We start from the raw sequence: 13,243 nt of genomic DNA on the forward strand, positions 1-13,243 counted from the left end.
CCCAGACCTTCCCCAACTCCTTGCTCGTAAATCTCCTTCCCTTTCCACCTAGGAAAAACCTTTTCTTTTCACCCACGCAAGCATTTTCCCTTCCACAACGCCCTCCCACCTACATGACTTTTTTCGAGCCGCCGTACCGCAGCTAAGCGAGAGCGCTTGCCAGACAAGTTCAGTTCCAACTCTGATCTCGACGCAAAACCAACTCAAAAAATCTTGCGCCTAGTTGCTAACTCTAGTTCAAATTCGTTCTAACTCTAACATATATCTTAGCTTATCAATTCTAAAGTAAGTGTAGAATAGTTATATCGAGAATATACTTTGTGTTAATCCTAACATAAGAAAAGTGTAAGTTAATTGAATATATTTGAGTGATTTGACTAAAAGCACAAATCTTCATTCAGTTACCCAGCAATACCTCCCATACCTCTTTTGCTGAAAGTGAGCACGTGCCTAGGGAATCTGTGGTGCGGACCGCCGCACACGTTTCTACGAAGCACACATCTGTGGTACTTGGTGCGGCCCACCGCACACTTACCGTAGATCACATTATTCGGCATTTTACTCCCCAACACTCCATCCTCATGCCTAAGTCTAAAACGCGCCGAGGCGGAGTCAAGTATCACGCTCGCAAACTACTTGCCGAGTACCGGTTCGCGGCCGCGGATAACCCCAGCACCTGCGACTTCGACGGACGAGAAGAGTACAACTCATCAAAGCCCTGGCCATACACGCTGATCGCATTGACACCAAACCCGCTACCCCGGATCACAGGAATCAATCCCGCCGATCCACGCTGGGCCGTATATTCCAGTCGCATTTGAGATATTTAGCCGCCTCTTAAGACATACACCGAACGGTAAGTGAATATTCAACATTGATAATCGAATCTGGAAATAACGCGAACTCAGGCATTTGTTCAGATTTACGTAAAGGATCGCAACTGCACGTGTTCGGGTAGGTCGTAAACCTACACCCTTCGGGTAGATCGTAAACCTACACCCTTCGGGTAGGTCGTAAACTTGCACGTGTTAGGGTCGAGACTATAAAACCTTCGTTAGGCACGGGCCCTTTTCCTAAACACTTCTGTAGTCATTTCCCTTTTGAGGAACCTCACGTCGGTCCCATATGGAACATCGTCCCATTGCGTGGTGTACAATGGACTTCCTACACGTAGACAATAACCATAGACAGAATCCAGAAGCCCTCTGCAGAAGCTGCGTGATCCTCGACCCTCTGATCCCTATCGAGTCTCGGTGCCTTCTAAGGCGGCATAGCTTAGTAATCCATCCGCATCCCGAGGTACAATGGTGTTGCATTTGCCGCCAAGAACTGACCATCGTTCGAGCATCGAGTAACTGTTTCACGTGTCGAATTATGCTTGCAGACTTCCTCCTTACTCACCCCACACCGGGATCAGAAGGAACAGGATTTGAGGCTACTCACATAGCCCTGAGTCAAACGCGTACTGCCATCAGGCCGTAAAGCCTACTAATTACTCGTGTACGTCATCGCACGTATCCCCGGGTAGGATCGCGTAGATCCTGCGACCCGAATTTTTTCGATTAGTTCCGCTATATCCGGTCAACTCATTATAAGTACCCGTGATTTGCCGGGACGTAACAATACATTTCAAAGTTGGCTGTGGAAATACTGTACCGACAGTGATGTTTTGAAATAGAATGTAATATTTGTCACTCATACATATTTGTTGCTACGAGAACTAATTTAAATGACTATATTAAGAATAAACATTTGGCAAGCTGACTAAATTGAATAAGAAAATGTTCGTAAATTTTATTGATACTATTGTTAATATTATTATAAATAATTAATTTTAAATTACAATAATTATTATGTATAACTATTGTTTATATAGATTTATCGAGAAGTTGACAATGGGAAATGATGGTAACGGCGTCCAAGTAACATCACAACCAGCAATAATGGCAGTCTTAATTTTAACGATTTTAATTTATTAAAAGATATATACAAGAAAAGTGGTATACATAGTTCTGACGTATAATTATTTGTTTTATGTTTATAAAATTATGAATATGATTATAAATCTACGTTTTATAAAAAACAAAGTTACATTTTTTAATTTATTAATTATAATTATTATTTATTAATTTTATTATTTACTATGTTTAAAATTTATAAACTATATTCTTAATTTTATTTATTGAAACAATTTAATAAAATAATTATCGATTTTTCTGTAAAGAGAAAAATACCGACATTTTATACTATAATTTAATTTCAATTATTTAATTTTCATATAATTTTTTATTATTTTTACGTATGTTTAAAATTTTTTATATATTTTCATTATTTTTTGTACTTTATATGGTGTAAATTTCTTATTATTAGTTCTGGAAAATTTCCGAATGTAATACATTAATTGTCGGTGAAATATATCAGTTTAAATTCTAAAATTATGTTTCTTCAAAAAATGTTTATGATATACATGATGCATTCATCATGAATAAATTACCATATAAATCAAATAAATTCATCATAAAAGAGTCTCATTTCTTGTTTAAAGGTTTCATTTTTATGAAATGTGATTTGTACGATTTGCAGTAAATACAGGTTGTTTTACTTTTTATTTTATTCATTATTTTATGGGAATGTGTCAATTTTTCTAACATTGTTGTTCACAAAAACACGAATAAAATCATAAACGAAAATTCATTGATCAAAAGCGTTTCGCTCGGATTTTTCAAAGTTATATAATAGGTGCTGCTGAATTAATTTGTTACCTATGTTCCAATTTTTTTGAAATATTAAATAATAGTAAAAACTTTAGATTCTTGCACCATTGATATTATTAAACAGCAATGTCTTGCGGTTAAGATGCAGCCCGTAATAAAATTTCAAAATTACATTAACGTTAATTTCCCACGTTGGAGATCCGCTACTTTCTCACGTCTTTTTTATATATTCCAGACGTTTCAGAAATTATCGTATTTTATTACGGTGAATGGAAACCTCAATGTTTGAAAACTAATTCAAAAGCTGAAGTCTGCAAATGAAAACTAGAAACTTCTTTGATAAAAACGTCTGTGTTCTTCACTAAGAAGATTGCAAAACGGAAGATTCTGAAGATGTCAAGTACCTAGATAATCGCTCCGAGTAAAAGCAATTTGCGTAAGAGGATCAGTATTAAGATGATAATAGTTTAGGACAAAAAACTACTAAATAATTATTGTCGGAAATATTCACAATGTCATATCACGAAAATTGAAATCAAGCAACATTATCATTTAGTGATCGTAATTGTTTCATTCTTTAGCATGAAACGTGACAATATATACTTTACCTTATACGAGTGCACTATTATGAGATTTATTACCGAAATTATTACGTATATAATTACATGTAGATAAAAGCGGAATAGATAAGCTTGTTGATGAAATTAATTGCAGGGTTTACCAATATCCTATCTTAAAAAAGGCATGAAAGATTTTTGTTGTTGCCTGTTTTTCGCGATACTAATCATTTTGCTTAAACATTAATTTTTACATATGATTTATACGGCTAGCGACTATTGTTTTGTGTTTTATAGAAAATATTCAAAATGTCTTTGTAGATACATTTCCGAACTCTTTGTTTAAACAATTTCTGAATTCAGAAACGTAACGCTATTGGTTTCATATAAATGCTCACTAGAAATTCGGTCCAATTATTTCATTTCCAATTATTCTACACTAAACATTTATGTAATAACCTAATCACAAGTTTATGTAAGTTTAATATATTTTTACACATGAATAACAGTACTTGTGTTAAATAGTACTACAAATTGCGACGACGACGATATAATAATATATAAATAATGGTGATACAATACTTTTATTAAACATAGTTAAAATAAATAATTCTTTGTAACTAAAAAAATTGATGGCGCGTATAGTGCGCGCTAATGTGTATAGTTTAATAAAATTTCTTAGTTCATTTATCTATCATAAAACTTATCATAAATTTTGCCTTCACTCAATATATTTTGCATTATTGCAAAATGCCAAAATTATTTTGCACACAGACGAATAACTGTCAAAGTGCGTTTTAATAAAAATATTCAAATAAAGTAAAATATTAAATTATTAAATAATCCTCATTTTGATACAAGTATATTTAAGATTAAATTAAAGCACATTAAAAACTGTTATTATTGAACAAATAAGAATAGAGTGATGTAATACGAAATTTAACCCAATAAATCGGGATATTTCTATAAAAAAAGTTGACGATAATGCCATATCAAAAAATAAATTAGGTAGTTAAATGCGTACACATAATAATTTTTATGCGATATCTATTGAGTCAATCATATCTATTTACTTCTGCAATGAATGTGTATCAATTGCATTTAATGCAGTACAAATAATAAGAAAAATACGCGATTTCTTGATTTAGTCATATCAATTTCTTTGATATAGCCATAATTTAAAAGTAATTTTATTTAATACATATAGATAATACATTATATGTGTATTATTTCTTACAAAATATTCGTATAAAAGATACGCGCTGTAACGTCTTTTTCGCTGAGATGTTATTACTATACATACTCGGCATGAGATGTTACCGCGTGTTTCGATCATTGTTAGCTACATTTGACCGACGTAACAATATTTACATTCAAGTGAAAAATAATAATGCGTCTTCTTTCGTTCTCTACTATACTCATCGACGGAAAGGTTCTTGTAGCAGTTCTAGTTAGTTCATCGTATTCATTTACACGCGTCTAGTCACTTCAAACGGACATAATGTCTACATCACTAAATATTGCATATAAAAAACATGTGTGGGAATATTATGTGAAACTATCGGATTTTGAAGCACAATGCAAGTTTTGCGAAAAAAAATATATACATATATTTAAACATTGGATACTTAAAACCACATATGGCAAGGCATCATATAAAAATTTGGAAATACGAAGAAGAGAAAACAGTAATAGAAGGGCCATGGATGTATTTCAAATATATAAACAAATTATATTCACAATGCGTTATTTGTGATGCAAGTGTTCTGTCTACATTCAAATCTGTAAAAAATCATTTGAGTTCACATTCTGAAAAACAGCGAGAGAATCATATATTTCGAAGTTGGCCATGGAAATATATGACAAAAAGAGATGATTTTGTAGTGGAGTGTAATATTTGTAATAAGAATATATCACTTAATGTTTCAATTACTCTAGATGTTCATATAAAAGTAAAACATTTGGACAAATTAAAAAAAACGCAAGAAACACATGACACAGTTGGTTCATCAGAATGCGTTTCATCACTTCAAACGGACGCAACGTCTAAATCACTAACTATTGTAACTAAAAAGCATGTGTGGAAATATTATGTAAAACTGCCGCATTCTAAAGCGCAATGCATGTTTTGCGAAAAAAAATATTATTATATAACCGTTCATAATTTCTACAGGCATTGTATAAATCATCATAGAAAAATTTGGAAATACGAACAAGAGAAAAAACTAATAAAATTGCCATGGATGTATTTCAAATATTCAAAGAAGTTATATTCACAATGTATTATCTGTGATTTAAATGTTCGGTCTACATCTGAATCTATGGAAAATCACTTGAGTTCGCATTCTGAAAAACAACGAAAGAATCATATCCTTCGCTATTGGCCACCTAAATATTTCACAAAAAGAGATGATTTTGTAGTGGAGTGTAATATTTGTCACAAGAATTTCTCTTTCTGTATTAACAGCGTGCTGACTTATCATATAAAAAGGACACATTCGGACAAATTAAAAAATACAAATTGAAGAAACACATGACACAGTTGGTTCGTCACAACGTGTCTCGTCACTACAAAATGGCTATACCATTGAAAGATTGTTATATATTGTTAACGAAATGTCCACCTTAGGTTTTACATATAAAAAAATACATGTAGAAATTTTTAGTCTTGAACAAAAATACCAAAGTGTAAACAAATCAAGATATATTTTAAATATTTCAACACATTAAAATTGCAATTAAAACATTTTATCTAAAAATTTAAAAGATTCGCATTCTAAGGAACAGTTAAAAAAGCATATTGTAACGTCCCATACTCCCCCTCCGACAATTTCTTTTCAACAACAACTAGGTAATTTGTTTTTTTTGTTTTAGTTTTTGAGATGAGAAAATCTTCAAAAGGCACCCTGGTCCGGACCAGGGTAGTGCTGGATTCGACCGGGACTCGCATCGAGGTGAGCTCCAGCAGATCCGGGAACGGACCACGTCTCATCCTGACCAGGACCAGGCAACCCACGCGGACAGAGCGGGATACCAAAAAGCCAAAGCCAAGAGTGAGCAAAGATCCACCAGGTCCACCGGACCCTGACAACCATCCCGACCGCCTACCAGCTAAAAACTCACCTCTAGCCATCTATGGCCTTGAAAATGAGGGGAGAACCGGATTACGAGCTAGCGCATGACGCAGTCCCCCCCCTTAGCCGTGGTCATAAACCCCCACCAACAGTTTAACCGAGACGTCCAAGGAATCACAGGTACTTATGCACAATTCTCACATATACACGAGATACATGCAAGCGGCACATACCAAATACCCTACATCTAAGTTTGTATATAAATATATAGATACGTTAATGTATATATCTTAATTCTATTAGTAATAATGTTCTAATTCTAATTCTTAACTAAAAAAAAAAAGTCTAACTAATTGTCATATGACCACTTCTAATTAACTAAATATATATAGAGAGTTTTGTTGTCGAATAAATGACCATGAGACCGATAAAAACAAACAAAAATTGTTTTCCCACTCGGGATAGGCGTTTTGCATCCTTACTTAAGAATTCACTTGTTAAAGAGCGATCAGAATGGAAACAGGTCCGCGTCCATGCAATCCATATCTTCGTCACTGAGTGAGTCATCTGATAGGTCAAGTTCCCAATGACCCTTCTTCTTCTTTTTCTTGCCACCAAAGCCTTCTTTCGAGGTGGAGGGGGCATTAATGTCCTTCGACTTTCCATCCATGACCGTTTTCTTTTTCTTGGCATCGTCTTTATCGTCCGTATTCTTTTTTGGTGTAAGAACCGTAGGTACTACTGGTGCATTTTTTGTGGGTCGCTTGTGGGTATCTTTTTAAGTGGGACGGGTTTGCACTTGTCACTGCCCACCAAGTGCCCCGTGTCCAAATCTCTCTCCTTGCAAACAGGGCAACTCACCCTATTTCTACAGTTTGCCGCCTTATGCTCGGTCTCTCCGCATCGATAACAGCAGAAGCGCCGAATCTCTAAACTCGGGCACCTCTGCACGGTATGACCCACAGCAAGACAGCGAAAGCATTGCAGAGGTCTTGCCTTCATTGCCTCCACGCGGACTGTCGACCACCCAATGGTCAGTTTGCCCGCCTCAAGGATCTTAACTGCTGCAGGAATCGGGCATCTCAAGAAGAGGACGCCTAAACCCCCTCGAACATATCTAATAGCTCCACTCGCGATGTCCATTGACCTACAGCCCCCTATACTTGATATCGCATCTTTAATTTCAAGTACCGAAATGGAGTCGTCTATACCTGAAAGTCGCAGTTGTGAAAGCTTGTTTGGTTTGCGTATATAGACCCCCTTATCACCAGCGAACAGGGATCTTAGTTTATCACAAAGCTTGTCCGCTTTGGTTTCCGCGCCTTCCCCGGGAATTTCCAATAGTATTCCGCCGTTTGCAACAACTAGGTAATAACGTAGTCATGTAACAGCGCATAGATCATAACGAATCACTCTTGATAACAGAGTGGAGTATAGTACAATATGCGTAGAGTATAGATAGCTAACATGCGTAGAGTGTAGATATGTAACATTGCGTAGAGTATAAGTATTCAACATGCGTAGGATATAAGTATCAACGAGCGACTCTCACTCGACTTTTCCAATCTTTTTTTTGCTCGTAAAACCCTCACTCGACCCTTCCAACCTTTTTCGCTCGTAAAACCCGACCCAGACCTTCCCCAACTCCTTGCTCGTAAATCTCCTTCCCTTTCCACCTACACAGATTCTTTTCCCTTTCCACCTAGGAAAAACCTTTTCCTTCCATCCACGCAAGCATTTTCTCTTCCACAACGTCCTCCCACCTACATGACTTTTTTTGAGCCGCCGTACCGCAGCTAAGCGAGAGCGCTTGCCAGACAAGTTCAGTTCCAACTCCGATCTCGACGCAAAACCAACTCAAAAAATCTTGCGCCTAGTTGCTAACTCTAGTTCAAATTCGTTCTAACTCTAACATATATCTTAGCTTATCAATTCTAAAATAAGTGTAGAATAGTTATATCGAGAATATACTTTGTGTTAATCCTAACATAAGAAAAGTGTAAGTTAATTTAATATATTTGAGTGATTTGACTAAAAGCACAAATCTTCATTCAGTTACCCAGCAATACCTCCCATACCTCTTTTGCTGAAAGTGAGCACATGCCTAGGGAATCTGTGGTGCGGACCGCCGCACACGTTTCTACAAAGCACACATCTGTGGTACTTGGTGCGACCCACCGCACACTTACCGTAGATCACATTATTCGGCATTTTACTCCCCAACACTCCATCCTCATGCCTAAGTCTAAAACGCGCCGAGGCGGAGTCAAGTATCACGCTCGCAAACTACTTGCCGAGTATCGGTTCGCGGCCGCGGATAACCCCAGCACCTGCGACTTCGACGGACAAGAAGAGTACAACTCATCAAAGCCCTGGCCATACACGCTGATCGCATTGACACCAAACCCGCTACCCCGGATCACAGGAATCAATCCCGCCGATCCACGCTGGGCCGTATATTCCAGTCGCATTTGAGATATTTAGCCGCCTCTTAAGACATACACCGAACGGTAAGTGAATATTCAACATTGATAATCGAATCTGGAAATAACGCGAACTCAGGCATTTGTTCGGATTTACGAAAAGGATCGCAACTGCACGTGTTCGGGTAGGTCGTAATTCTACACTCTTCGGGTAGATCGTAAACCTACACCTTTCGGGTAAGTCGTAAACTTGCACGTGTTAGGGTCGAGACTATAAAACCTTCGTTAGGCACGGGCCCTTTTCCTAAACACTTCTGTAGACATTTCCCTTTTGAGGAACCTCACGTCGGTCCCATATGGAACATCGTCCCATTGCGTGGTGTACAATGGACTTCCTACACGTAGACAATAACCATAGACAGAATCCAGAAGCCCTCTGCAGAAGCTGCGTGATCCTCGACCCTCTGATCCCTATCGAGTCTCGGTGCCTTCTAAGGCGGCATAGCTTAGTAATCCATCCGCATCCCGAGGTACAACGGTGTTGCATTTGCCGCCAAGAACTGACCATCGTTCGCGCATCGAGTAACTGTTTCACGTGTCGAATTATGCTTGCGGACTTCCTCCTTACTCACTCCACACCGGGATAAGAAGAAACAAGATTTGAGGCTACTCACATAGCCCTTAGTCAAACGCGTACTGCCATCAGGCCGTAAAGCCTACTAATTACTCGTGTACGTTATCGCACGTATCCCCGGGTAGGATCGCGTAAATCCTGCAACCCGAAATTTTTCGATTAGTCCCGCTATATCCGGTCAACTTATTATAAGTACCCGTGATTTGCCGGGACGTAACAATACATTTCAAAGTTGGCTGTGGAAATACTGTACCGACAGTGATGTTTTGAAGTAGAATGTAATATTTGTCACTCATACATATTTGTTGCTACGAGAACTAATTTAAATGACTATATTAAGAATAAACATTTCGCAAACTGACTAAATTGAATAAGAAAATGTTTGTAAATTTTATTGATACTATTGTTAATATTATTATAAATAATTAATTTTAAATTACAATAATTATTATGTATAACTATCGTTTATATAGATTTATCGAGAAGTTGACAATGGGAAATGATGGTAACGGCGTCCAAGTAACATCACAACCAGCAATAATGGCAGTCTTAATTTTAACGATTTTAATTTATTAAAAGATATATACAAGAAAAGTGGTATACATAGTTCTGACGTATAATTATTTGTTTTATGTTTATAAAATTATGAATATGATTATAAATCTACGTTTTATAGACAACAAAGTTACATTTTTTAATTTATTAATTATAATTATTATTTATTATTTTTATTATTTACTATGTTTAAAATTTATAAACTATATTCTTAATTTTATTTATTGAAACAATTTAATGAAATAATTATCGACTTTTCTGTAAAGTGAAAAATACCGACATTTTATACTATAATTTAGTTTCAAATATTTAACTTTTATATAATTTTTTATTATTTTTACGCATGTTTAAAATTTTTTTTATATTTTTATTATTTTTTGTACTTTATGTGGTGTAAATTTCTTATTATAACTTTTGTAAAAGTCTCCATATATATAATACGTTAATTGTTGGTGAAATATATCAATTTAAATTCTAAAATTATGTTTGTTCAAGAAATGTTTATGATATACATAATGCATTCATCATAAACAAATAATCATATAAATTCATCATAAAAGAAGTATTTTATTATTTAAACGTATCATTTTTACATATGATTTGTACGGTTTGCAGTAAATACAGGTTGTTCTACTTTTAATTTTATTCATTATGTTATCGGAATGCGTCAATTTTTCTGTCAATGTTATTCACAAAATCACGAATAGAATCACAATCAAAAACTCATTGATCGAAAACTTTTTGATCGAAATTTTCAAAGTTATATAATAGGTGCTGCTGAATTAATTTGTTACCTATGTTCCAATTTTATTGAAATATTAAATAATAATAAAAATTTTTAATTTTTTAACCATTGATATTATTAAACAGCAATGTCTTGCGGTTAAGATGCAGCCCGTAATAAAATTTCAAAATTACATTAACGTTAATTTCCCATGTTGGAGATCCGCTACTTTCTCACGTCTTTTTTATATATTCCAGCCGTTTCAGGAATTATCGTGTTTGATTGCGGTGAATGAAATCTTCAATGTTCGAAACTAATTCAAAAGCTGAAGTCTGCAAATGAAAACTGGAAATTTCTCTGATAAAAACGTCCGTGTTCTTCGCTAAGAAGATTGCAAAGCGGAAGATTCTGAGGATGTCAAGTAAATAATCGCTCCGAGTAGAGGCAATATGCGTAATTGCATCGGTGAGAGGGGTTCAACTGCCTACGCACAAACGTACGTTTGTATTTTTTATTTTTAAATGTGCGCAATAATGCTTGTAGGCAATCGCTCTGTAGGCAATCGGGAATGTCGGCAAAATGTTGTGGGCAAACTAAGCTGTTGGCAAATGGGAATGTAGGCAGTTGAGACCTTCCCGCATCGGTATTAGGATGATAATAATTTAGAATAAAAAATGACTTAATAATTATCGTTGGAAATATTTACAATGTCATATTACGAAAATTGTAACCAAGCAGCATTATCATTTTGTGATCGTGATTGTTTCATTTATTATTAGCATAAAACGTGACAATGTACTTTACATTATACGAGTGCACAATTATGAAAATTATTACCAGACTTATTGTGTATATTATTACATGTAGATGAAAACAAAATAGATAAGCTTGTTGATGAAATTAATTGCAGTGTTAATAAATATCTTATCTTAAAAAAAGCATGAAAGATTTTCATTGTTGCCTTTCTTCCGCGATATTAATCATTTTGCTTAAACATTAATTTTTACATATGATTTATACGGTTTGCGGTTATTGTTTCGTGTTTTATAAAAAATATTCAAAGTGTTTTTTTTTTATATATTTTCGATTTCTTTGTTTAAATATTTTCTGAAATCAAAGACGTAATGGTTTAATATTGGTTTAATATAAATGCTCACTAAAAATTCGGTTCGATTATTTATTTTCCTATTATGGTAGACTATACATTTAAGTAATAACCTAATCATAACTTTATGTAATTTTAATATATTTTTACACGTGAATAACAAAACTTGTGTTAAATAGTACTACAAATTGCGACAATAATGATATAATAATATATAAATAATGATAATAAAATATTATTTTTAACATTTATTTTTAAGATTATTTAAACATAGTTAGAATAAATTCTTTGTAACTAAAAAAATAAATTGTGCATACAGTGCGCGCTAGTGTATCTAGTTTAATAAAATTACTTGGTCCATTTCTCCATGAAACTTATCATAACTTTTGCCTTTGCTCAATATATTTTATATTATTAAAAAATGACAAAATTATTTTGCACACAGACGAATAACTGTCAAAGTGCGTTTTAATAAAACTATTCAAACAAAATAAAATATTTAAATATTAAATAATCTTCATTTTAATACAAATATTTAAGATTAAATTAAAGCGAATTAAAGCACATTAAAAACTGCTATTGAGCAAATAAAAATAGAATGATGTAATACAATATATATATATATATATGTATATAGATACAAAAATACAGTGTCAACTACTGTAAATTATTTTAACCTGTAAATAACAGGTGTAAAAAAAAGTGGTACAATAGGGCTCCAGGCGACGATCCACTTAAAAAAAAATCGAACGCGCCATAAGTGGAACCTCAAAGGTGGTGCGGAAGACCACTACTTATTAATAGTACTAATAAAATTACTAATAAAATCTACATCTATTTGACTGCATTTTTAATATGCTACTGTGTTCCTCCACTAATCTCCACAGTACATGTATATGTAGTTACTGCAGTAACTTTTGCTAATATGCAGTAGTTTAAAATAAATAATTAAAAGCTTTGCAGGCGTGTAATTTTTCATGTTGATAAATGTAAAATAACAAGCATGGCTAAACGAGTAAGGCGAATAGCAAGAATATTAAAAATCTCGTGTTTGAAAACTGTGATTTTGTAACTTTTTTTCCTTTTTCGATATTTATTTTAAGTAAATTATTAGATAATGTTTTTGCCTATAAAAAATTATTTTATCTTTATTAAAAATATTCGCATATGTTAAATTAGCACTTTGTTGCAACATTGTAAAATAATTTCATTTTTCTATTAACAATAGTAGATCTGTATTATTTCTAAAATTGTTAGTTTAATATATGCGAATATTAATAATAAATAGAAAATATTATTTTTTTGGGCAAAAAAATATCTAATAATTTACTATGTTAGAAACAAATGAGGAAAAAAAAAAAAAAAGTTGCACGAAGCAGGTCTCGAACAGGTAATCTCTAATATTTTAGCCACTCGCCTCAGAATTTCTTTTCTGAATCAGAAACGCTTGCTTTTAA

This window comes from Linepithema humile, chromosome 4, assembly GCF_040581485.1.
Source record: "Linepithema humile isolate Giens D197 chromosome 4, Lhum_UNIL_v1.0, whole genome shotgun sequence".
Taxonomy (NCBI): domain Eukaryota; kingdom Metazoa; phylum Arthropoda; class Insecta; order Hymenoptera; family Formicidae; genus Linepithema; species Linepithema humile.